At 41.2% G+C, this 23,570-nt stretch overlaps 1 pseudogene; it reads left to right on the forward strand.

The window, feature by feature from the left end:
- Positions 1 to 528: 528 nt before the first annotated feature.
- LOC147152434 (uncharacterized) lies at positions 529 to 22,266 on the forward strand (annotated as a pseudogene).
- Positions 22,267 to 23,570: the final 1,304 nt, after the last annotated feature.

Consider the following 23,570-nt stretch of genomic DNA (forward strand, 5'->3'; position numbering starts at 1 on the left):
ATAATCCATCAAAATGTGATGATAATGTGGTCAACTGATGAGGAGAAAATACATTATTATCAGCATACACTTAAATTTTATTCTGGATGGGATGGATAAATAATTCTCCATATTTTTTTTTATTAGATTTTTCTCATTTTTCCCCCTCAGAGCATTATTCTGTATCACAAGTGCTGGAGTTGCTGGGGTTAATTGGTGGAGAGGAGTCAGAGGTGGAGGATTTGTCAGACATTGATGATTCTGTGGGGATACTGATTATCAGCCCCCACAAAAGGAGCCAAGCAGCAGTGATGAAGACAGTAGTGGGTGTGAGGACCTATTCCACAGCCTTCTCAGCCTAGCAGAGGACGTAAACGTCTCTGTGATGAATATGAAGGATATCATTCGGTGTGACAATCCCAGAGCACACACTCCCAGGCGTTGCCCTAAGGCATAGCAGGATGAGGGTGATGTTTCAAGCAATGTACCAGACGAGAAAGTACCAAGACCAAGTCATCATAAGCCTTCCAGGAAAGGCCGTGGTGTGCGATGGAGGGCTTCTCCGCTTCTCTGCTAAAACCAAATCAAGCCCAGTTTGAAGGTATTAAGCTGGATTTTGACATTTACCAAGGTGCACATGCAGTCCATGAGCAGGTTGAAGAACCAGGGGATCTTGGCAGGCTTGGAGACGTCTGTCTCAAACTCTGCGTCCTAATACAAAAGTATATTGCAACCGTTTTTTTACATCCATTCAAGGTGTTGGACATATGATGAAGAAACAGATGTATCGAACTGGTACAGTTATGAAGGACCGGGTCGCTGCAGCAGTGAGTGCATAAACTACCCGCTGAAAATGAAAAAAGATGGAAGAGGTACCACTGCAAGTTACCACTGAGGATGGAAAGATTTGCGTTGTGAAGTGGTATGCCAATAAACCGGTTTTGATGATGTCTGCTGTTCATGCTAGAGAGCCAGAAGACACCTGTCAGAGATGGGACAAAAACTGAAGCAATATGTGACCATTTCAAGTACCAAGTACCATCCATGAATACAACTCCAAGATGGGTGGAGTTGACCTTGTCAATAGAATGATGAGTTACTATCACATGAATGGCCATACAAGGAAATGGACACTGCAAATGCTAATGAATTTTACCAATCTGGCTTCAGCCAACATCTGGTTACTGTATCGCAAAGACCTCAGTATATTTGGCACTTCAAAGAAGAATATTATGCAGTTCCTTGAATTTCATATTGAAGTGGCTATGATCTTCTTGGGTCAGCATGGCGATGACAACTCTGGCTTTGCAGAGCAGGAGTATGACCCAGATGTTTGGGACCAGGGAAAAAAAGTGTCCAGTGACTGCTGTGCCCCATGTCTCAGTCTGCACTAAGGCACATCTGCCAGAGGCGATAAATTTGAAGGCAGCACGCTACAGAGTAAAGGTTAACAATAGTAAAGTAAAGGTTAACAGTAACAATGCAAAATTTAAAATGTTTACTTACTTTACTTTTAAAGACATGTTTTCCTGTATATATTAGCAGCACTTAAAATGAGCCATGTGGCTCACATGGGCACACTTTATCATTTACTTCAAGATGGTGGCACACTTTATCATTTAGTTTTTACTCAGGGAAAATCCTGCTCTGTTCAGACACCACAGACTTTTGCACATCATGACTCAACTGTGACTGTATTTATTCTATGGAAATATAAAACGAATGTCCACATATGTGCACATTATTTTTCTCAGAAACTACATCATGTGAAAAGATAATTCTTTGTATTTATAGTCATTAGGTTTCAAATAACCAAGAGAAATAAAAAAATGCAAGCCATGGAAGAGTCTTACGTGGTTAAGCTAGGCTGATCATAAGGTGTTCAGACCTTGCATATTTAGCGATATCTTGTTATGATCGATTTTACAACAAGGCATGAATTGAGATACTATTAAACTGAATGTATAAAAAGTAATCTTTTATATGTCACTTCCTATTGGGAGGTGGCTGTCCCAATCTCTAACTCCTAAATTTCAATTCATGAAAAAAAAATTTAGAATATTTTTGCCAATTTATAAAATACTTTACTTTAATAGAACATTTTGGTTGCTTTTAAATGTATGGTGAAAGATTTACATTGATTTTGTAAATTTTTTTCAAATTAGAAGTTTTTATGTAAACCATTTATAAAAACCTGTCCCAACTTTTCATGTCACTGCCGAAACGCAAAGAGTATTTGTCTGTAGGCAGGGCTTGGTTTTAGCCACATCCCCAGAAATTTCACCAGTTTCACATTACCACATAATTAGTTGGCAGCATTATTAAGTTATGTGCCCTCCAAAGTCTGAAAATCAGCATGTGGTTTTAAGGACCGTCACTACCGTATTACCTCATTTCGGCAATAAAATGAGCACTTTTGATTTTAATGATAAATGTACTGTTTTCTATCTCTGTACACATGCTCAAAACTGTCTGTGGTAGCCATGTTGTGCCAAGCATTGTTGAGTATTGACAACAACTATCATAAATCGTCACTACCGAAACGTTTCGGTAGTGACATAATGGTTTCGGTAGTGACAATACGATATTTCTTTTTGAATAAAGTAAGTTTTAAATAATATACATAGATGCATATGTCATACATAGATCCTTCTGACTTTAACAATATTCTATTACATATTTTATTTTAATTTGAAGGGAAAAATAAATCAGAACCGGTCACTACCGAAACATATAGATAGGTTTCGGTTGTGACATAATGGTTTCGGTAGTGACAATATGATGTTTATTTTTGAATAAAGTAAGTTTTAAATAATATATTACATAGATACATATGTAATACATTGATCCTTCTGATTTTAACTATATTCGATTCCATATTTTATCTTAATTTGAAGGGAAAAAAAACACCAAAAGGCCAAGCAGAGACAGAGTACCGGCGAAGGATTACAATGACCCAGTGAAATCCAAAGAATAACTACAAAAACAATAGGGTCCTTGCAGCTTTCGCTGCTCGGGCCCTAATTAATAAAGGAAAGAGAAAGAAATAAGAGATGGAAGGAAGAAGGAAAGCTGAAGTCTACCAATTAATTCTCCAGCAGAGAGCAAAGGATAGTCAGAAGAGCATGGAGGAAAAGACAAGACCACCTGATGTCTCTAAAAAAAACAGAGAGAGAGGGAACATACATACAGGGAAATGTATGTTACAAAAATATTTGTCATTCCAATTAAATTTTCATTTGGAAGGTGAAACCACAGTTCTTCAATGATGAAGAGCCCTGTGATGGACAGGTGACTGGTCCAGCGTGTACCCTGCTTTTGCAAGTCAGCTGCGATCAACTCCAACCCCCTACAACCCTGAGTACAGCACAAAGCGCTAGAAAATGGAAAAAATAATGTTTTATTAGTTGTAATACACGTGAAAAGTTAAAATATAGCAAAACTAATTAAGTGATTACAATGCTACCCTCACACAAAGTATTACTGCAACAGCAGCAACAATATGGTCACTACTGAAATGTTGCAGTCACTACCGAAAAAACTGATGTTTCAACAAAAATAAAAAGTATTGAATAATCAACCAACGTTTTTTGATAATGGTTGTTTAAGGGTATGTTTGTTTTAATTAATGATGACTTTGAGGTCAATATGATAAAATTTCAACATTTTACAATGAAAAATAGCATATAAATTTTGATTTATTTCGGAAAAAGTCATTAAATTCTGTTAAAAAATCATTTTGATTGTTTTGATGTCAAAATCATATATGTTAATCTATAAAAATACTCTGAAGAGGGGGGAATGGAAAAAATATGAATCGGCTCGTAGAATTATTTTTATTCTTCTGTAATTGTGTGTTTCGGTAGTGACACATTTTAGGGACAGGCAAGATATTAGGGAAAAACTAGAAAATACTATTTGAAAATTGACTGTACTTGTACTATATTTGTGCCCCTTAGATATGGTGCAACATGAATACATTAAATGTTTTTCTGAAATAAAAAACAAATTTCACAAATTTTCCACCTCTGGATTTGAACCAATTCAGTAGAATGACCCATATATGCGCGTGATCCCCAACTACTCTGCAATGTTTCAGGGGCCAACCCTGCAACAAGTAGTCCTTTCCTATTATTAAACCTCACCCGACTGAGCCGACTAATAAACTTAATACAAAACTGTCCAAATAATCTACAAAGTTAGAAATAATTTATTACCGGGAACTAAACAGGAAATGTTTACTGAAAGAGGGGGGCTATAAGTCAATGGGAAAACTTACATTTCAAGGTTCGCTATAGACACACAAGAAAAGAGCTGTACCTTTAGTATTCATGGAGTTAAATTTGGGAATAAGTTAAGAATAGATGTACGGAAAAGCCTAAACATAAGACAGTTAAAACAAATATAAAGATATCTGTTGTGTCCAGATTAATTACTTCGGGAATGCCACGGTGAAAAACGACTGAGAAGTACAGCAGTTGCGCTTCATTGTTTTATTTCCAATCCGTGAACACACGTCAGCAACTCTGAACTCTCTCCCCACAGCGCTCCTTGTACCTTCTTTATATGGACATCTAGCGCCCTCTATTGGAACTTTTCTGTTACAACAACCATTTCAACATTCCTTTCAAACACCACAATATCATTTTCGCAAAGTATAGAAATTTAGGAAAACCTACGTAACATGGACATTGTATACATTGTACTGTACATTTCTATTTATATAATATTGTTTAAAAAGTAAGAATGTCCTAATTTTGTGTAAATGTCCTATTGTTGCATTATAGCAAGAAATTTGTAATGATATTTATACACGATGTCCAATAATATTTTGTATATTAGAATGTTACATAACCAGCAGCTGTTTAGAATTATTGGTATAATTGTTCATAATATTCAATTAGCCCGAAAATTATTTAATTGCTAAAAATGTATTTTGCGCATCTATCTTTGCCAGTGTCATATCAAACAGTCCACCTTTCCAAACATATTTTAATATTTTCACAACAAAATGACAATTTTTCAACATATTTGTATTATAATGAAACTCCAGCACTTCTTTTATTGCTAAAATTATGCTAGCAACTATGTCAACACCATTTCCTCTGCTTCAATATTTTGGAGAGGCATTGCTCTGAGATTTCTGTCTGACATTTCTATCCAAACGTCCTCTTATAGGGCCAAATTGGCTGCACAGGTGGGCAGCGATTTCACCACAGGTCATGCCGTTGGTTTTCATCTCCACTATCAAGTTGTCATAAAGCCATGTTTCGAAGTCAAGAATGGGCACCAACACAGACGCTAGCGGACAGCAAGACGCCGCCCGCTGCAGCAGCAGTAGATGAAGTAGCAAAAGAACGTCTTTCGGGTCAAGACAAAACAAGCTTGAGGGAAATGAATTACGGTTGTATTTTATTTCCCAATTTGAGTGAAATTAGAGATAACGGCTCGTTTTTTGTTTTCAAAATTTTAAAAGAAAAACGGGAGATGACTCGTTTCCTGTTATTTTTCTTCATACATCAAAACGAAAAACGGAAATCAGATCATTTTCCATTTACCTATCTATATAATAAGGAAAAATGAATGGCCGAAAGGTACACGGGTCCGTGTACCTTACGTTCATTCTATTTCCGATTTTGGAACACAAATCTGAAAGTCAAGTCAAGTCAAATTTATTTATATAGCCCTTAATCACAGGAAAGTCTCAAATGGCTTCACATGCCGACAGCATATACAATGACATCCCCTGAACTTAACCCCCAGGAGGACAAGGAAAAACTAAAAAAAAAAAGGATCTGGGGAAAAATGAGAATCCTTGAGAAGGGACCACAGATGGGGGAATACCCCTTCCAGGATGATCAGGCTGCAATGCGCAAGTTATGCGCAACAAAATCTTCTCATGTGCTTTCTCAATCACACACATGCACTCATAGTCGCACAGAAGGAGTCAACCCTTTGCACAGAGCTTGGACGTGTGGATGGTAACAATTGCACTTCTGCACGATTGCACTTCTGCACTTTTTCCTTCGAGTCGACCTCACCTGCGCGTTGCGTTTTTACTTTTTTGGAGACTATTTTTATCTTATTTTCAATTTTTTAAATTTTCGTGAATCAGTGAATCGCTTGATCTCACGGACTAGCATACAGCTAGCTTACGCCGGAAACAGGCTAGCTTGGGGCTAGCTTGGTGCTAGTGTATTAAAATGCCTTCAGACAACAGCGACGAACACAATAGCCTGCTGGAGAAGGCAAATAAAACAATCTCTGACCTAAGAAGGGATATTCGTCATCTGTCAGAGGAGCTCCATGAGAAGGAATCGGTCATCTCTTGCTTTGCGACCCGTTTCCCCGAACTCTCCGCCGTGGTCATGAGGAGGCACGCTTGTGACATCCTGACGGCGACAACGACGGCTGAGGCGGCTGGCCTCTTGGACACGGCGAAGTGGGATCCAATTGCCTGCCCGGGGCCATCCTGCTTGACACCGCTGCAGAGTGACACCTGGGTCGAGGTGGTGTCCCGTGGCCGGAGGGACGGGGAGCCACACCACCACCCCCAACTGGTCCTGGGGAATCGGTTCGCCGCCCTGGCGAGTGAGTCTGCTGTTCCCATCGCTGCACTCCGGCAGTTGGAGACACCGGCTGCTGCGTCCGACGCTGGGGCTGTGCTCCGAGGGGCTCCCTCGGATTCCCCGCCACCCACGGCGACGACCTCGGCCGGGAAACCCATGATGGGCGGGTCCGCCAGTGCCCCGGCCGTCCACTCACGCGTCGGGCTGCTCCGGGACGCGGTGTCCCGGTACACGAGTGGCCGGCATCACTGGCATCATCGGCAACACTCACCGGTGTCATCCACCGTCATCACTCAGCCTCGGCGGAGCCATCCTGGACAGTGGGGTCGTGAATCTCCCGCCGGCGGTGAGTTCCTTGGCGTTCCCTCCTCACGTCACCCACCAACCACCGTTATAATTGGCGGCGGCCACATTAGATGTACTCACTATCCCGGCACCGTCACCCGCTGTTTTCCCGGAGCACAAGTCATGGACATAGTTAACATCCTGCCAGGTGTTCTTGACTCTCTGCCATCATCCATAACCCAGCTCATCGTTCACGTGGGGACGAACGAGACAATACTCCGACAGTCCGAGCAGACGAAGAGAGACTTTCACGCCCTCTTTGCCTTGCTAAGAACCTGCGGTCTGTCGGTCTGGGTGAGTGGCATTTTGCCGGCATTGTCTCGTGGAGTCGAGTGCTTCAGCCGCCTTTTGAGCTTGAGCACGTGGCTCCTGCGCACTTGTGGCCACCTTGACTTTGTTTTTATTGACAATTTTAACCTATTCTGGAATTGCCCGTCTTTTTACCAGCCGGATGGTGTTCATCCGAACTCTCTTGGTAGCAAGATTTTAGCCGCTAACATCCACCATGTCGTTACCAATTCCACTCCCAGCTGACTCTTGTTTACCAATCATATTTCTTCTTCTACCCATAAACACTGCAATGACAATGTCACTACAATCACCTACAGGCCAATACCAGCTGCTCACAGTACCACCACCCTCACGAGCTCCCCCTGCAGGCCCCCATTATCATTACCACCATCGGACAGCTTTCCCCATTGAAACCATCACTGGCAGACGCTTGTTTGTGTGTGCGAGGGGCACAACGTCCAGCACAATAATTAATCTGGCCGTGCTGAACGTGCGCTCCCTTTTAAACAAAACTTTTATCATAAACTACCTGATTTTAGACAATAATTTACATGGTATTCTTTTATCTGAGACATGGCTTGGTACAGATGCTCCAGTTGCTCTCACCGAGGCTTGCCCACCGAATTTTAACTTTTTATTTTCTACAAGGGATGGGAAAAGAGGAGGCGGGACTGCATCAATTTTTATTAATACTCTTTTATCAAAGGAGATCATTTTTAGCAGCCATTTATCGTTTGAACAGCATGCCTTTGTTTTTAGCAGTCCCCCTATTCTCTGCATTACCGTTTATTGACCTCTCCATCATTCCACTTCTTTTATTACAGAATTTTCAGAATTCTTATCCATTTTATAATCCAGTTATAACAGGATTTTAATAACTGGCGATTTTAATATACACGTGGACAACATCTCGGACCCACTATCCAGAGAATTTTTAAACCTTTTCATCTTCTTGGATTTTAAACAGCACGTCTTGCAGCCAACTCACAACAGAGGACACACCCTGGATTTGGTTATAACCTACGGCTTGTCTGCTGGTGTGTCCTCTGTTGTTGACTTGGCAGTGTCAGACCACTACTGTGTCTATTTTAACATCGCCAGTTTTAACCATCTAGCAGACGCTTTCTGTGAGGACTTTGCAGACCACTTCAGAAGTAAAATCGATGACATAAGATCCAGTCTTTTAGCCGGTCAAAACACAAGTTTTAATAAACCTGGACAATCAGATTTATAGGAGGAAACACTGGAAGGTTTTGCCCTGGTTGATGCAAGGACACTTGGTTGAGTTTTGTCCCAGTTAAACCCAACAACCTGCCTTTTGGATCCAATTCCCACATTTCTTTTTAAGATATTTTATGGATTTTTTGACGAACAAATTTTAAATATAGTCAATTGCTCTCTTCAGACGGGCGTCTTCCCCGCTGCCTTTAAAACGGAGGTGGTGAAGCCCCTTCTGAAGAAGAGCAATTGTGACCCGAGCGTTTTTAAAAATTACAGACCTGTATCCAACTTACCGTTTTTAAGTAAGATTTTAGAAAAACTGGTTTTCATCAAATTGAATAATTTCTTAAATACAAATAATATTTTGGAGAAATATCAATCTGGTTTTAGGATGAACCACAGTGCGGAGACTGCTCTTTTAAGGATTTTAAATGATATTAGGTGCACTGCAGACGTGAGAAAAGTCACAGTCTTGGTGCTACTGGATCTAAGCGCTGCTTTTGATACAGTAGATCACCACATTTTATTAAATAGACTTAAAAATCTAGTGGGCATCTCCGGTACTGTTTTTAACTGGTTATATTCCTATCTCAGAGACTGATATTTCTTTGTAAGTATGGATACTTGTTTCTCCAAAACCCATGAAATTAAATCCCAAAGTTCCCCAAGGTTCAATTTTAGGCCACCTACTTTTTAATCTTTATATGCTTCCCCTCGGGGATGTCATCAGGGGACACGGCATCAGCTTTCACAGCTATGCTGATGACACACAGCTGTATATTGCCGTGTCTCCTGATGACACAGGACCCATTGATACCCTTTTAAATTGCATTTTAGATATCAAGTCATGGATGGCAGATAATTTCCTACAGCTCAATCAGGACAAAACCGAGGTTTTAGTTATCGGCCCTGAAGGTCAGAGAGAGAAGCTTTTACCAAAACTACAAGTTTTTAATCCCTCACATTGTGTGAAGAACCTTGGCGTCATTTTTGACTCTGAGCTCAGTTTTATTCCTCATATTAAAAATGTAACCAAGATTGGTTTTTATCACCTTAAGAATATCGCCAGAGTCCGCCCGTTTCTCTCTCAGGCTAAAACGGAAGTGCTGATGCATGCTTTTATTTCCTGTCGTTTAGATTACTGTAATGGCCCTGCTCTCTGGCCTCCCGAAAAAGAGCATTTCTCCATTGCAACTACTGCAGAATTCAGCCGTTCGGGTGCTGACAAGAACCAGGGGGCGGCAGCACATTATGCCAGTTTTGAAATTGCTGCATTGGCTCCCCGTGTGTTTCAGGATCAATTTTAAGGTACCTTTATTAGTTTATAAATGTGTTAATGGTCCTGGGACATCTTATTTATCTGATTTGCTTTTATCATACCAACCCTCGCGGATCCTGAGGTCCTCTTTTAATTATTCCAAGGGTGAGGACCAAAATGCATGGCGAGGCTGCATTCAGCCATTTTGGTCCTCACCTTTGGAATAGCCTGCCAGAGGATGTCAGGTCTGCAGAGACTGTTGATATTTTTAAGAGGAAGCTCAAGACTCACCTTTTTAGTTTGGCTTTTAACAACTTTTAAATAATTTATCTTTTCTTTTGATTGAAGATTATTTTTATCTTATCTTACTTATTTTAGTTCTTAGACTATACCACTGTTTTGTCTTTTAGTTTTGTTGCTCTCTGCCGTTGTCACCTTTTAGCTCCAGTGTTTCCTCACGGGGGGGCCTCCGCGTTGAGGGAGGGGTGGCTGCCCTTCCCACGGGGGCTGTCATCGCAAGGACTCCTTGGGTCTTGCTGGCCGGCGGCCTCTACACTTTGTGCGGGGTCCGCCTGTCTAATCCGGGCTGGGGTCTCTGTGGTGGTGAGTATCCCCCGTCTCGCTAACGTCCCTGACCAAGATGGCGGCCGCACTGGGGAGACCTTGGGGTGAGTATGCCACTGGAAATGAATGGTGAAATTGTGTGTCTTTTTTAAGGGTGAATGAGTTCAATGTGTGGAAAGTAGGAATTTGGGGGGGTGTTGAAATGCTGAATGTGAGTTGAAAGAGTTGAATGAATTGAATTTGTGGAAGTTGGGAGGGTGTAAATGTGAAATGTTGAATGTGGCCGTGGGCTGTCATTCCCCTCGGCGCGGATGAGCTCCCCTTGGGTTCCCTTTTCTCATATGGTTTCTCTGTGCCTTGTCATGTCTTTTTAACACATTTATCAGGTTGTGCACTTTGTGTGGGTGTGTGTGAGTGAGTGCTGATGTGCTAGTGGATATCTGTCTTGGGTTTGTTGGGAGGGAGGGCGTGTGAACGGCTTAAAAAAAAAATAATAATAATGTTTTGCTTTTAGATGTTTTACAGCACTTTGAGTTGCATTTTTATGTATGAAAAGTGCTATATAAATAAAATGTGATTGATTGATTGATTGATTGATTGATTGACAATGAATGCAGAGTGGGCAACATTTAACACACATTATGGTACTGTACTGTGTTTGTTAAAATAATGTGAAAGTTAATCAAATGAAGTGCTGCAGGAAGATAACATTGGTGAAGTAAGCAGGGGCACAATGGTCAATTTAGAAATCTCTATAGCAGCGCCTCCGAGGATGTGGTCAGCCCCCGATCTGTAGCAGTCAGTTGCTGTGGGATCAAAACAGCAACCACCAATTCGATCGTCATCACCTAATTCCCAAGCCTGGGAAACGGGAGCAGAGAAAAGAATAGAAGCGGCAGTAAAGAGGCCAAAGCAAACAGTTCAACTAAATGCAGAAGTGTACAAATACCGTATTTTATATTTTTTTTCATAGTTTAGCCGGGGGTCGATTTGTACTCTGGATCGAATTATGTGTAAAATTACTATCACATTATATCGTATCCCTTTCCTTTTCAAGGTCAGCTAACAATACACCAAACAACCACAAGAGGGCGTTCTAAGGCTGCATATAAACCTGCATTACATACAACGGGCAGAATAACCTGTAGTGTACATCATTGTGTGAAAGCGAAGGCCTTCACACATATGTTATTCCTACAGTTTATTATTTGTGTGAAGGCGAAGGCCTTCACACATATGTTATTCCTATAGTTTATTATTATTATTCCACTTTTTAAACATTTTTTGGGTGTGCGAATCCTTCCACATTTTTCACCCGATTCACTTCATTCAAGTTTCAAAACATTCAGAAAATTCATGCCCTCCGGGGTAGTATTCTTTTTCGTTCCCCAAATTTACCGTTTCCCCAATATTTCCCATTTTTCACCCCCAAAAAAAACATTCATTTCCAATGGCATTTTCAACATTTCCCATTTCCACCATTCCAATTTCAAATTCACAAGATTCAACTCATTCAACTCACATTGGTAAAGCTTTTCAACACACCCACAATTCCTACTTCCCAAAAATTCAACTTATTCACCCTTAAAAAACCCACAAAATTCCACCATTCAGTCCCATTGCCATATTCAACGATTCACATTTACATCATTCCAATTTGAAATTCACAACATTCATCTCATTCAACTCATATTGGTCAAGCTTTTCAACACACCCCAAATTCCTATTTCCCACGCATTCAAGTCATTCACCCTTAAAAAACCCACAAAAATTCAACTATTCACCATTAATTTCCATTGGCACATTCAACTTTTCACATTTATATTATTCCGATTTCCACAAATTCAAGTCATTGAACTCATTCAACTCACATTCAGCTTTTCAACACCACCAAAATTCCACAACTTCCCACACATTCAAGTCATTCACCCTTTAAAAAGACAAAAAAAAAACAATTATTCACCATTCATTTCCATTGGCACATTTAATTTTTCACATTTACACCATTCCAATTTCCATAAATTCAAGTCATTCAACTCACATTCAGCTTTTCAACACCCCCAAAATTCCTACTTCCCTACTTGAATATTCAACTCATTCACTCTTAAAAAAGCCATACAATTTGACCATTAATTTCCAGTGGTTCAGTGTTATTGCTCCTTGGTCGCCCCAGTGCGGCCGCCATCTTGGACATGGACATTAGCCAGACTGGGGATACTCATCCCGAGGTCTCCCCAGTGCGGCGGCCATCTTGAGAAGGGACATTAGCTAGACTGGGGATACTCACCCCGAGGTCTCCCCAGTGCGGCGGCCATCTTGTACAGGGACATTAGCTAGACTGGGGATACTCACCCCGAGGTCTACCCAGTGCGGCGGCCATCTTGGGAAGGGACATTAGCTAGACTGGGGATACTCACCCCAAGGTCTCCCCAATGCGGCGGCCATCTTGGACAAGGACATTAGCAAGACTGGGGATACTCGCCCCGAGGTCTCCCCAGGGCGGCGGCCATCTTGGAGGAGGACCCAAAATCAACAGGAAGTGATCCATATTCAACAGGAAGTGACCCCAAATGACGCAGAAATGAACAGGAAGTGACCCAAATGATGCGGAAATGAACCAGAAGTGACCCAAATGACCCGGAAATGGACCAGAAGTGGCCCAAATGACCCGGAAATGAACCGGAAGTGGTCCAAATGACACGGAAATGGTCCGGAAGTCTTTTCTTCCCTTCTTATTATTCTCTATAATTTGAGGTCATTCAACTTCATTCAACTACATTCAGTATCATTTCAACGCATTCCACAGTGTTTCATAGAGGTCATTCAACTTCATTCAGTATCATTCAACTTCATTCAGTATCATTCAAATTCAACGTCATTCCACTTAATTCTACTTCATTTCAATTCATTACTTTTCATTCAATTTCCTTCTATGTAATTCTGTATCATTCAACTTAATTCAGTATCATTCAACTTCATTCAACTACATTCAACTTCATTCAAATCAACTTCATCCCACTTATTTCTACTTCATTTCAATTAATTCCTTTTCATTCAACTTAATTCAGTACCATACAACTTCATTCAACTTCATTCAGTATCATTCAACTTAATTCAGTACCATACAACTTCATTCAACTACATTCAACTTCATTCAACTTCATTCAACTTCATTCCAACGCATTCCGCAGTTTTCATTCAGCTTCCTTCGCCTTCACACGCAATTTCTCCAGAAATTGCATTCTCTAGTTATTGTGTGAAGGCAAAGGCCTTCACGCATGTTATTCTACACCATTCACCTTTATTATTATTGTGTGAAGGCAAAGGCCTTCACACATATGTTATTCTATACCATTCAACTTTATTATTATTATTTTTCTATTTTATTCCTCAAACTTTTTTGGCATTCTTCTACTTCGTAATTTTTCAACCGTTTCTCCCCATTCCAACTTTAATATATTCCAAACATTTCCGCCAGCATGGATTCCTTTTTTCCCCACGTATGTTATTCCTATAGTTTATTATTATTATAATTCCACTTTTTAACACTTTTTTGGTATGCGACTCCTTCCACATTTTTCACCCGATTCACTTCATTCAAGTTTCAAAACATTCCGAAAATTCGTACCTTCCGGAGTAGTATTTTTTTTCGTTCCCCAAATTTACCGTTTCCCCAATATTTCCCATTTTTCATCCCAAAAAGCCCATTCAGTTCCAATGGCACTTTCAACATTTCCCATTTCCAGCTTTCCAATTTCAATTCCACAAGATTCAACTCATTCAACTAACATTGGTAAAGCTTTTCAACACACCCACAATTCCTACTTCCCAAAAATTCAACTTATTCACCCGTAAAAAAACCACAAAATTCCACCATTCATTCCCATTGCCATATTTAACAATTCACATTTACATCATTCCAATTTGAAATTCACAACATTCATCTCATTCAACGCATATTGGTCAAGCTTTTCAACACACCCCAAATTCCTATTTCCCACACATTCAACTCATTCACCCTTAAAAAACCCACAAAAATTCAACTATTTACCATTAATTTCCATTGGCACATTCAATTTTTCACATTCACACCATTCCAATTTCCACAAATTCAAGTCATTCAACTCATTCAGCTCACATTCACCTTTTCAACACCTGCAAAATTTCTACTTCCCACACTTTGAACTCATTCACCCTTAAAAAAACAAAATAAATTCCACTATTAACCATTCATTTCCATTGGAACATTCAACATTTCACATTTACACCCTCCCAACTTCCACAAATTCAACTCATTCAACTCACATTCAGCATTTCAACACCCCCCCAAATTCCTACTTTCCACACATTGAACTCATTCACCCTTAAAAAAGCCACACAATTTCACCATTCATTTCCAGTGGCATACTCACCCCAAGGTCTCCCCAGTGCGGCCGCCATCTTGGTCAGGGACGTTAGCGAGACGGGGGATACTCACCCCGAGGTCTCCCCAGTGCGGGGCCATCTTGGGTAGGGACATTAGCTAAACTTGGGATACTCACCCCGAGATCTCCCCTGTGCGGCGGCCATCTTGGGCAGGAACATTAGCTAGACTGAGGATACTCACCCCAAGGTCTCCCCAATGCGGCGGCCATCTTGGGCAGGGTCATTAGCTAGACTGGGGATACTCACCCCGAGGTCTCTCCAGTGCGGCGGCCATCTTGGAGAGGGAAATTAGCCAGACTTGGGATACTCACCCCGAGGTCTCCCCAGTGCGGCGGCCATCTTGGACATGGAAATTAGCCAGACTGGGGATTCTCACCCCGAGGTCTCCCCAGTGCGGCGGCCATCTTGGACAGGGACATTAGCCAGACTGGGGACACTCACCCCGAGGTCTCCCCAGCCAGTGCGGCGGCCATCTTGGGAAGGTAAATTAGCCAGATTGACGATAATCAACCCGAGGTCTCCCCAGTGCGGCGGCCATCTTGGACAGGGATATTAGCCAGACTGGGGATACTCACCCCGAGGTCTCCCCAGTGCGGCGGGCATCTTGGGCAGTGACCCCTAGTGACCCAAATGACCCGGAAATGATCCAGAAGTGACCTAAATGACCCAGAAATTAACCGGAAGTGATCCACATGACCCGAAAGTGACCTGGAAGTGACCCAAGTGACCCAGAAGTGACCACGAAGTGACTCCCAAGTACCCGTCACATTCAGTAACGGCACATTCTACATTTACACCATTCCAATTTCAAATTGACAACATTCAGCTCATTCAACTCACATTCTCACATTGGGGAGGACATGGCTCAGTGGTAGAGTGGTCGTTTCCCATCAGAGGTTGTGGGTTCGATCCCCAGCCATTCCCTCCTTGTTTGCCTTCTTTTTTCCTGACTTCCTTCTTTTCTTTTTTCCTTACCTCCTCTTTTCTTTCTTCCCTTCTGATTTGTTCATGTCCTCCTCATTCCCGGCGATTCTATATCATTTGAGGTCATTCAACTTCATTCAATTACATTCGGTATCATTTCAATGCATTCCAAAGTTTTTCATAGAGGTCATTCAAATTCATTCAGGATCATTCAACTTCATTCAGTATCATTCAACTTCATTCCACTTAATTCTACTTCATTTCAATTCAATCCATCCATCCATCCATTATCTGTACCGCTTATCCTCACAAGGGTCGCGGGGCGTGCTGGAGCCTATCCCAGCTGTCTTTGGGCAGTAGGCGGGGGACACCCTGAACTGGTTGCCAGCCAATCGCAGGGCACACAGAGACAAACATCCGCACTCACAATCACACCTAGGGGCAATTTAGAGTATCCAATCAACTTACCATGCATGTTTTTGGAATGTGGGAGGAAACCGGAGTACCCGGAGAAAACCCACGCAGGCACGGGGAGAACATGCAAACTCCACACAGGGAGGCCGGAGCCGGGATCGAACCCACGACCTCTGAACTGTGAGGCGGACGTGCAAACCAGTGAACCACCGTGCCGCCTTCAATTCAATCCTTTTTATTCAATTTCATTCAAATTCATTCCACTTAATTCAGTATCATTCAACTTTATTCCGTATCATTCGATTTAATTCAGTATTATTCAACTTAATTCAATATCATTCAACTTCATTCATCTACATTCAACTTCATTCCAAGGCATTCCTTAGCTTTCATTGAGCTTCCTTCGCCTTCACACGCAATTTCTCCAGAAATTGCATTCTAGTTTCACATGTTATTGTAACCCACATAAAGAAACATAAAGATAAATCCTAAAAGCTATTAAAATGCATGATTTATTTAAACGGTAAAAATCTAATATTGTGTTAAATAAGTAATTAAAATAGTATGATAAAAAGACAAAATAGTGTACTGTTCCTTTAAAAGGCGCCGTGCCTGGCAGTGGAATTGTATCATCAGCCAGCCACACACACACATGGACGGAGCGGAGGAGACGAACAAAGAGATAATTACGACCGAATACAAAAATACTTTTGGAGACTTGGAAACATTCTACAGACTTATTTAATCGATCTACGACCGTTTAGGTGAGTTCAAAGTTATCTTACCGTAACTTTCTTGTAATGCTACACGTGTGGATGTTAGCTAAATGTTACCATCGTAGCTCGGAGGAAATTATGTGGACTAAGCGCACAATTTTATTAATTTGATTTATATGGACACGTTACAAGACAGAGACAACTTGGATTCTGAGAAGGGGTGGAGTGGGGGTCGACTAATACTCCAGTGCGACTTATATGTTTTTTTCTTCTGTATTTTGCATTTTATGGCTGGTGCGACTTGTACTCTGGAGCGACGTATAGTCCGGAAAATACGGTAAGTCTTTAGTCACGTTTTAAACATTTTTACTGAGGTAGCGCCTCTAATATTCGTGGGTAGGGCTTCCAAAGCACTGGTTCCCGAATAGAAAATGCTCTAGAACCTGCTGACTTCTTTTTTGCTCTCGGGATCACTAATAGGCTGGCATTTTGTGACAGAAGGTTTCGGATCGGAACATATTGTATCACTAAGTCGACGAGATAAGAAAGGTGATAAGCCGGGCAATATTTTGTAGGTAAGTAGCAAAACCTTGAAATCACATCTCAAGTGGACTGGGAGCCAATGCAAATTGGCTAGTATCGGAGTAATATTACCGAACTTTCGTCCTTGTCAGGAGTCTGGCTGCAGCATTTTGGACTAGCTGCAAACTTTTAATACTAGACATGGGAAGACCAAAGAGCAAAATGTTACAATAATTGAGGCGAGGCGTAACAAATGCATGGATTAAAATTTCTGCATCACTATTCGATAGAATTTTAGCAATATTACGGAGATGGAAAAATGTAGTTCTAGTAATATTCTTAATGTGCATTTGAAAAGACACAGTTGAGTCGAATATAACACCAAGATTTTTTGTTGAGTCACTTTGGGTCATATTACATTCATTGAGCCTTAGAGTGGTGTTCTTAAATAGGTGCTGATGACGAGCAGGGCCGATAATCAACATCTTGGTTTTATCTGAGTTAAAAAGCAAAATATTGAGAGACATCCATTGATTAATCTCGGCAAGGTACGTCTCTAAATTACAGCAATTAACCGGGTTTGTTATCTTGAGCGGGATATATAATTGGGTTTTTGATGAGTTTACCAGGAAGCGGGTCAAGCACACAAGCTGTCTGTTTTGCCGCACCAATTTTGTTCGGCTTTCAAGAGACACTATTTGAAAGCGATAGGGTTGTCAGACAATAATCAGCCCTGCTAACATCCGTATTCACGGAATTCAACAGGGTTTTAGGAACGGTGTCCTTAATCTTGTCCCGAATGCGCTCAACCTTCTGTGTAAAAAATTGCATGAAGTCATGAGCTGAATGGGAGGAGCTATTGGACGTCGGCAGCTGTTGCGTTAGCATTGCCACAGTATCAAATAAATATTTAGGATTGTTTTTATTTAGAACAATTAATCAGGATAAATAATTATTTTTGGCTAAAGTGAGTGCTTCTTTGTATAATAGTAAGCTATCACACCATGCCTGATGGAAGACCTCAAGTTTAGTTGCATGCCATTTGCGCTCTAGCTTCCTACATGATTGTTTAAGTGAGCAGCTTTCCTGAGTAAACCACGGAGTAGGCCGCTTAAGACGAGTTTTAGGTCATAATGGTGCTACGGAGTCAAGCGCATTTAACAGAGCAGAATTAAAATCATTTGTGAGATTGTCAATCATTCATTTGATTGACATTCGATTGTTGGATTTGTTGGGTTTGGGTCACCAGGCGCAAGCCCAATTATCAATTTACAAAAACAACTCACTGCGTGTTCGTTTTATCTTTGAAGAAGACATCCAAATATAAATAAAGACTCACACAAGTTGATTGGATTTTCCGTCTGTTTCTTTCAGTCTCTGAAGTACAGGAATCTGACAAAAGTCAAGCTGGGCTGCTTTCCTTAACCTCGCGGGGACTCGTACCCGGGACGGGCACAGTCAGAAAAGAGCTAAAATGCAACCCTCACATATATATCATATTGCCCTAACAGAGAAATCTAATTAAAAATGTCAGTAGACTCGAATCTTCTCCCTCCGTGGTTTATCATTCCAAGTCTCCGGTCATCTTGGCGCCTCAAATCCTTCCCTAGGCTGTCGGCACCAGAGTCCCAAGGACTCAGCCCTGTGAAGCAACTTGAGTCCACATTCCACTCTACAAGCTTGTGTGTATATGCATGTACAAATTAAAGTGTGCATAACAATTGTGTATGAATGCCTGTTGCTGTGTGCGTGTTTGCGTGTCTGTGACCTACACAAGACACGAAGAGTTTTCTTTCTTAGCTATTATGTTATAACTGCTTTTGTGTAAAGATATTTAGCTAATTGTGTATGGTGACCATAGTTGTGTAATGCCACTACCAAAAATGTGTAACACAATTCTCTCTGATCCATGTATCACTAATATACTAATTCACATAAAACCATGATTATCCATATGCAATACAATTATCACTTGACTAACATCTAGCTAACATATTGGCTAAAATGAAGTCCCCCATATCCTTCAGAGCAAATATAGCTCAGAAAGGAAGCAGTTGCCAGAAGCAGTAGCTCAGAAAGTGCAGCTGTTGTGGTACAAGAAGAACAATATTTCGGCTGCTATAGCTTTGATTGTGGTCGGGACGATGGTAATGAGCCCAGACTTCAAATTTGATCAAGTAATGGTCTGACATAACTGTCATATATGGTAATACCATTACATTTGAAAATACTAAACTACCAAATCTAAAGCATTACCATTTTTATGCGTCGCTTCGTCAACTATCTGCATGAAACCAAAACTATCAATTATTGTCTGAAACACCATTGTAAGTGGTTCCGATGGGAGATTCATATAGATGTTAAAGTCACCCATAATCACTTTATTATCTGCATGAGTTCCCAAATCAGACAAAAATTCAGAGAACTCATCTAAAAATCCAGCGTATGAGCCGAGGGGGGACGGTAAATAATTGCAAGAAAAAACGGCAATGAGGCTGTAGATTGCATAATGAGGACTTCAAATGTTTTAAAGGCTGCTGGAATGTGGAATAAGTTTGAGATCAGATTCATAAATACTAATGAAGTTTGGAGGAGAGGCCTCATTTAGCGGTATAAAATGATCAGGTTTTAACCAGGTCTCACGAAGCCAAATCATGTTAAGATCATGGTCTCTTATGAGGTAATTAACTATCAGGGCTTTCGAAGAGAGTGACCTAATATTAAACTGACCAGGTTTCGGCAAAATAGGTTTATCCGAAATTATTGCAAATAACAAGATTTCTAATCATAACATTAATAAGATTGCGATGCCTGGGTCCTGCATTGTACCTTGAACAACTATAAGCGCGGCGGGAGGGTACGCCCGTAGGAATGTGGTAGTTATTTATCGGCTCTCGAGTACTATTATTATCATATGGCACCACCTCAGTAGAAACTATATCGCTATGTGATGCAGAAGTATGTGGCGTGTACGGCTCTAATCTAAATTAAAAAAACGTGTGTTGTCAGAGTCTAGCATAGCGCTAGCCTTACAGATTCCATACCCGTTCTTACAGGCTTGCTAATCGCCTGTAACCCGACCTGCTCTAATGTAAACTGTCATGGAAGCTAGGCTCAAACAGTAATCATTTTGAAAACAAAAAACGGGATGTTTTTTATTTTTCAAAAATTGGAGCTGGTTTAAAAAATAAAATACGAGACATTTTGCATAAAAATATAGCCATTAAATTGGATTCTATATCGTTTTCCTATTGTGATTTTTTGTATTCCCAGATAAACGCGAAGAATCCAATATATGTTAATCCAAAATGCGAAATTGCAGGGGTAGTTTAAAATCTCGATTACAAAGTGACCTGTATACCCGGAAGAAGTGCTTTAGCCTGTCTTTAACTGCAGCACTAACAGAAGTAGATTCGGTTTGGCACGAATTTGAAGTCTGGGCGAGATGGTGTCCCTCGAACCTTATGGACATTTAATAAGAGAAATGGTCGCTCTAAATCTCTCGCACGCGGACATTTCCTCCAATTTATTAGAATTAGGGATGCAGCAAGGATGTTTGGCGATGAGTGTGAAGAGATTTTGTGCACATCAGAACATTTCCAGGAGAGGACATATATCCGACACAAAATTAGAGGCTGCTATCAACAGGGCAATAAATCAGGTAGGTTATTTTAGTTTTGCCCGATTTAAAGAGATGGGTAGTAATAACATTAATAAATACGTTTAGTTGATTAGGTTTTGGATCAGTTGAACTTTAAGAGTAATCTCCATACTTTTTACTTTTACTCGAGTATACATGGATGTCTTGCTCCACTACATTAGGCAAAAACTTGAGGTAGTTACTTTTCTCTTCACCTATTCAGTATTCCACCCGGGCCACTCGCAAACAGTATATGAAGCCGTGACAATAATCTTCCTTGAGAACAATTTTAACATTTTTGTGATACTGCCCACCTCAATTTTTATATTTTACATTTCATGTAATCCATAGGCTATATGTACCCTATCTTACGTTTATTCATCAGACAGGGCCTATATATGGCCGAAAGATGATGACTGGCTACCTGTCTGCAATGGGAGTGGTTGCTAGTGAACGTCGGGTGGGGAAGATTTTGAAAACAACTCATTGTCCCTATCACAACATGCGCAAACGTGTAAGTTATACTTTGTAAGGCTTTAAACTGTGTTTAACATACACACACACACACTCGTGCATACACACAAAGTAAAAACATTACAAGACATTTGTTTCTTTCTCCTCAAAAAGGGCGCACGTAACCTTAACCCCATCCCCTACAGTGCTGCATACATGGGACACACACTTTACATCGACCAGAACGAAAAATTGGCCATGTCTGGAGTGACACACGTTCTCGCAATAGATGGATACTGCAGTAAAGTTGTTGCCCACACCACCATGCCTGTCAAAAATAATCTCACTATCTATGAAGATGTTTATAGGTTAGTCCGGTGTCTCTTAACTTTTTACCCCTTTGTGTAAAAATGCTCATAGAAAAGTTCGTTTTTACATGACATGTTTTTACTTTCTAATATGAATACTAACTTTTCTCACAACTTCATTTTTTGTGTGTATTAATTTTGTGACTTTTGCAGATGACCATATAGATGTGCTTTTTAGCTGGAAAATATAATAGAGATATACCGTAGCCTGAAGTCTGACACAGTTCCACTAGAAATTTCCATCCATCCATCCATTATCTATATAATTTGAGAACAATAAACCACATGTGCAGGCTTCCGTTACACAATTAATTTAGGTACGCCACCTCAATAGATTTTAATTATACTAATTAATCAAGTTTCACTTTTAATTATGCACAAAATGCTCTCCTAAATTGCTATATTTTTGGTCTATCCTACATTGAAGATGTAACATTTGATGAGTCAACATTTGATTGAGTCATGTTTCACTATTTCTAGATCAGCAGTTCTTGAATATGGGATGTGGGACCAGGTCAGGGTGGACCATGGCCAGGAATTTTACTTGTCCCTCTACATGCTGGAAATGCTGTCTTAGCACAGACACGACTTGCAGAGACAACCATATGTCCAAACTCAGTCAACAAAGGTGAGGTCATGCGCTCCTTAAAGCAACACTGTGTCATATGTCAGTTTTTGTTGATTATGGCGGTGCCAGGTGGACAAAAGCGATAGTGTTTTGACAAAATCAACCACATTTCTCATGCGTGCTAGCGCGTAGTGTCGTGAAATACTGAGCCGTCCTTATAGTGAAAGGAGGAAGTGAGTATGCTGTAAAGCAATTTGTATTTTTTTGTGTGCCAGGGTTGATCCCATCCTCCTCAAAGTTGCTTTGTGCCAGTAAAAATGAGACAGACCCCCTAAGGGCATCAAGTCCCATTCAACTACTGTACTTATAAGTCAATGTTCCATCAAAAAGTTGTGAACATTTTTTATTAAGGTCGATTTCTTGCCCAGTGCTGCTTTAATGCACATAATGTGCATTGTTTATATATGAGATGTCTGACTCTATAATGACACTAATAACAAACTCTGGCAATGGTTGTTACTGGAATACATAGCTATTATTTGACACATTTTTTTTGTTTAAACGTATTGTGAGGGTTTGCTGGGAACGTCTGGCAGAATCCCCTGTTAGAAGGAGTTTCAACTCCCACCTCCGGCAGAACTTTTCCCACGTCCCGGGGGAGGCGGGGGACATCGAGTCCGAGTGGACCATGTTTCGTGCCTCCATTGTTGAGGCGGCTGTGGCCGCAAGGTGGTCGGTGCCTGTCGTGGCGGCAATCCCCGAACCCGCTAGTGGACACCAGCGGTAAGGGATGCTGTCCAGCTGAAGAAGGAGTCCTATCGGGCCTTTTTGGCCTGCGGGACCTCGGAGGCAGCTGACAGGTACCGGCTGGCCAAGCGGAATGCAGCTCTGGCGGTTGCTGAGGCAAAAACCCAGGTGTGGGAGGAATTCGGGGAGGCCATGGAAAATGACTTCCGGACGGCTTCGAGGAAATTCTGGTCCACCATCCGACGTCTCAGGAGGGGGAAGCAGTGCACCATTAACACTGTTTATAGTGGAGATGGGGTGCTGCTGACCTCAACTCGGGACGTTGTGGGTCGGTGGGGAGAGTACTTCGAAGACCTCCTCAATTCCACCGACACGCCTTCCACTGAGGAAGCAGAGCCTGGAGACTCTGAGATGGGCTCTCCTATCTCTGGGGTTGAAGTAACCGAGGTAGTCAAAAAGCTCCTCGGTGGCAAAGCCCCAGGGGTGGATGAGATCCGCCCGGAGTTCATAAAGGCTCTGGATGTTGAGGGGCTGTCATGGTTGACACGTCTCTACAACATCGCGTG

This window comes from Filicampus tigris, chromosome 1, assembly GCF_054856515.1.
Source record: "Filicampus tigris isolate MCC_2025a chromosome 1, RoL_Ftig_1.0, whole genome shotgun sequence".
NCBI classification, from domain to species: domain Eukaryota; kingdom Metazoa; phylum Chordata; class Actinopteri; order Syngnathiformes; family Syngnathidae; genus Filicampus; species Filicampus tigris.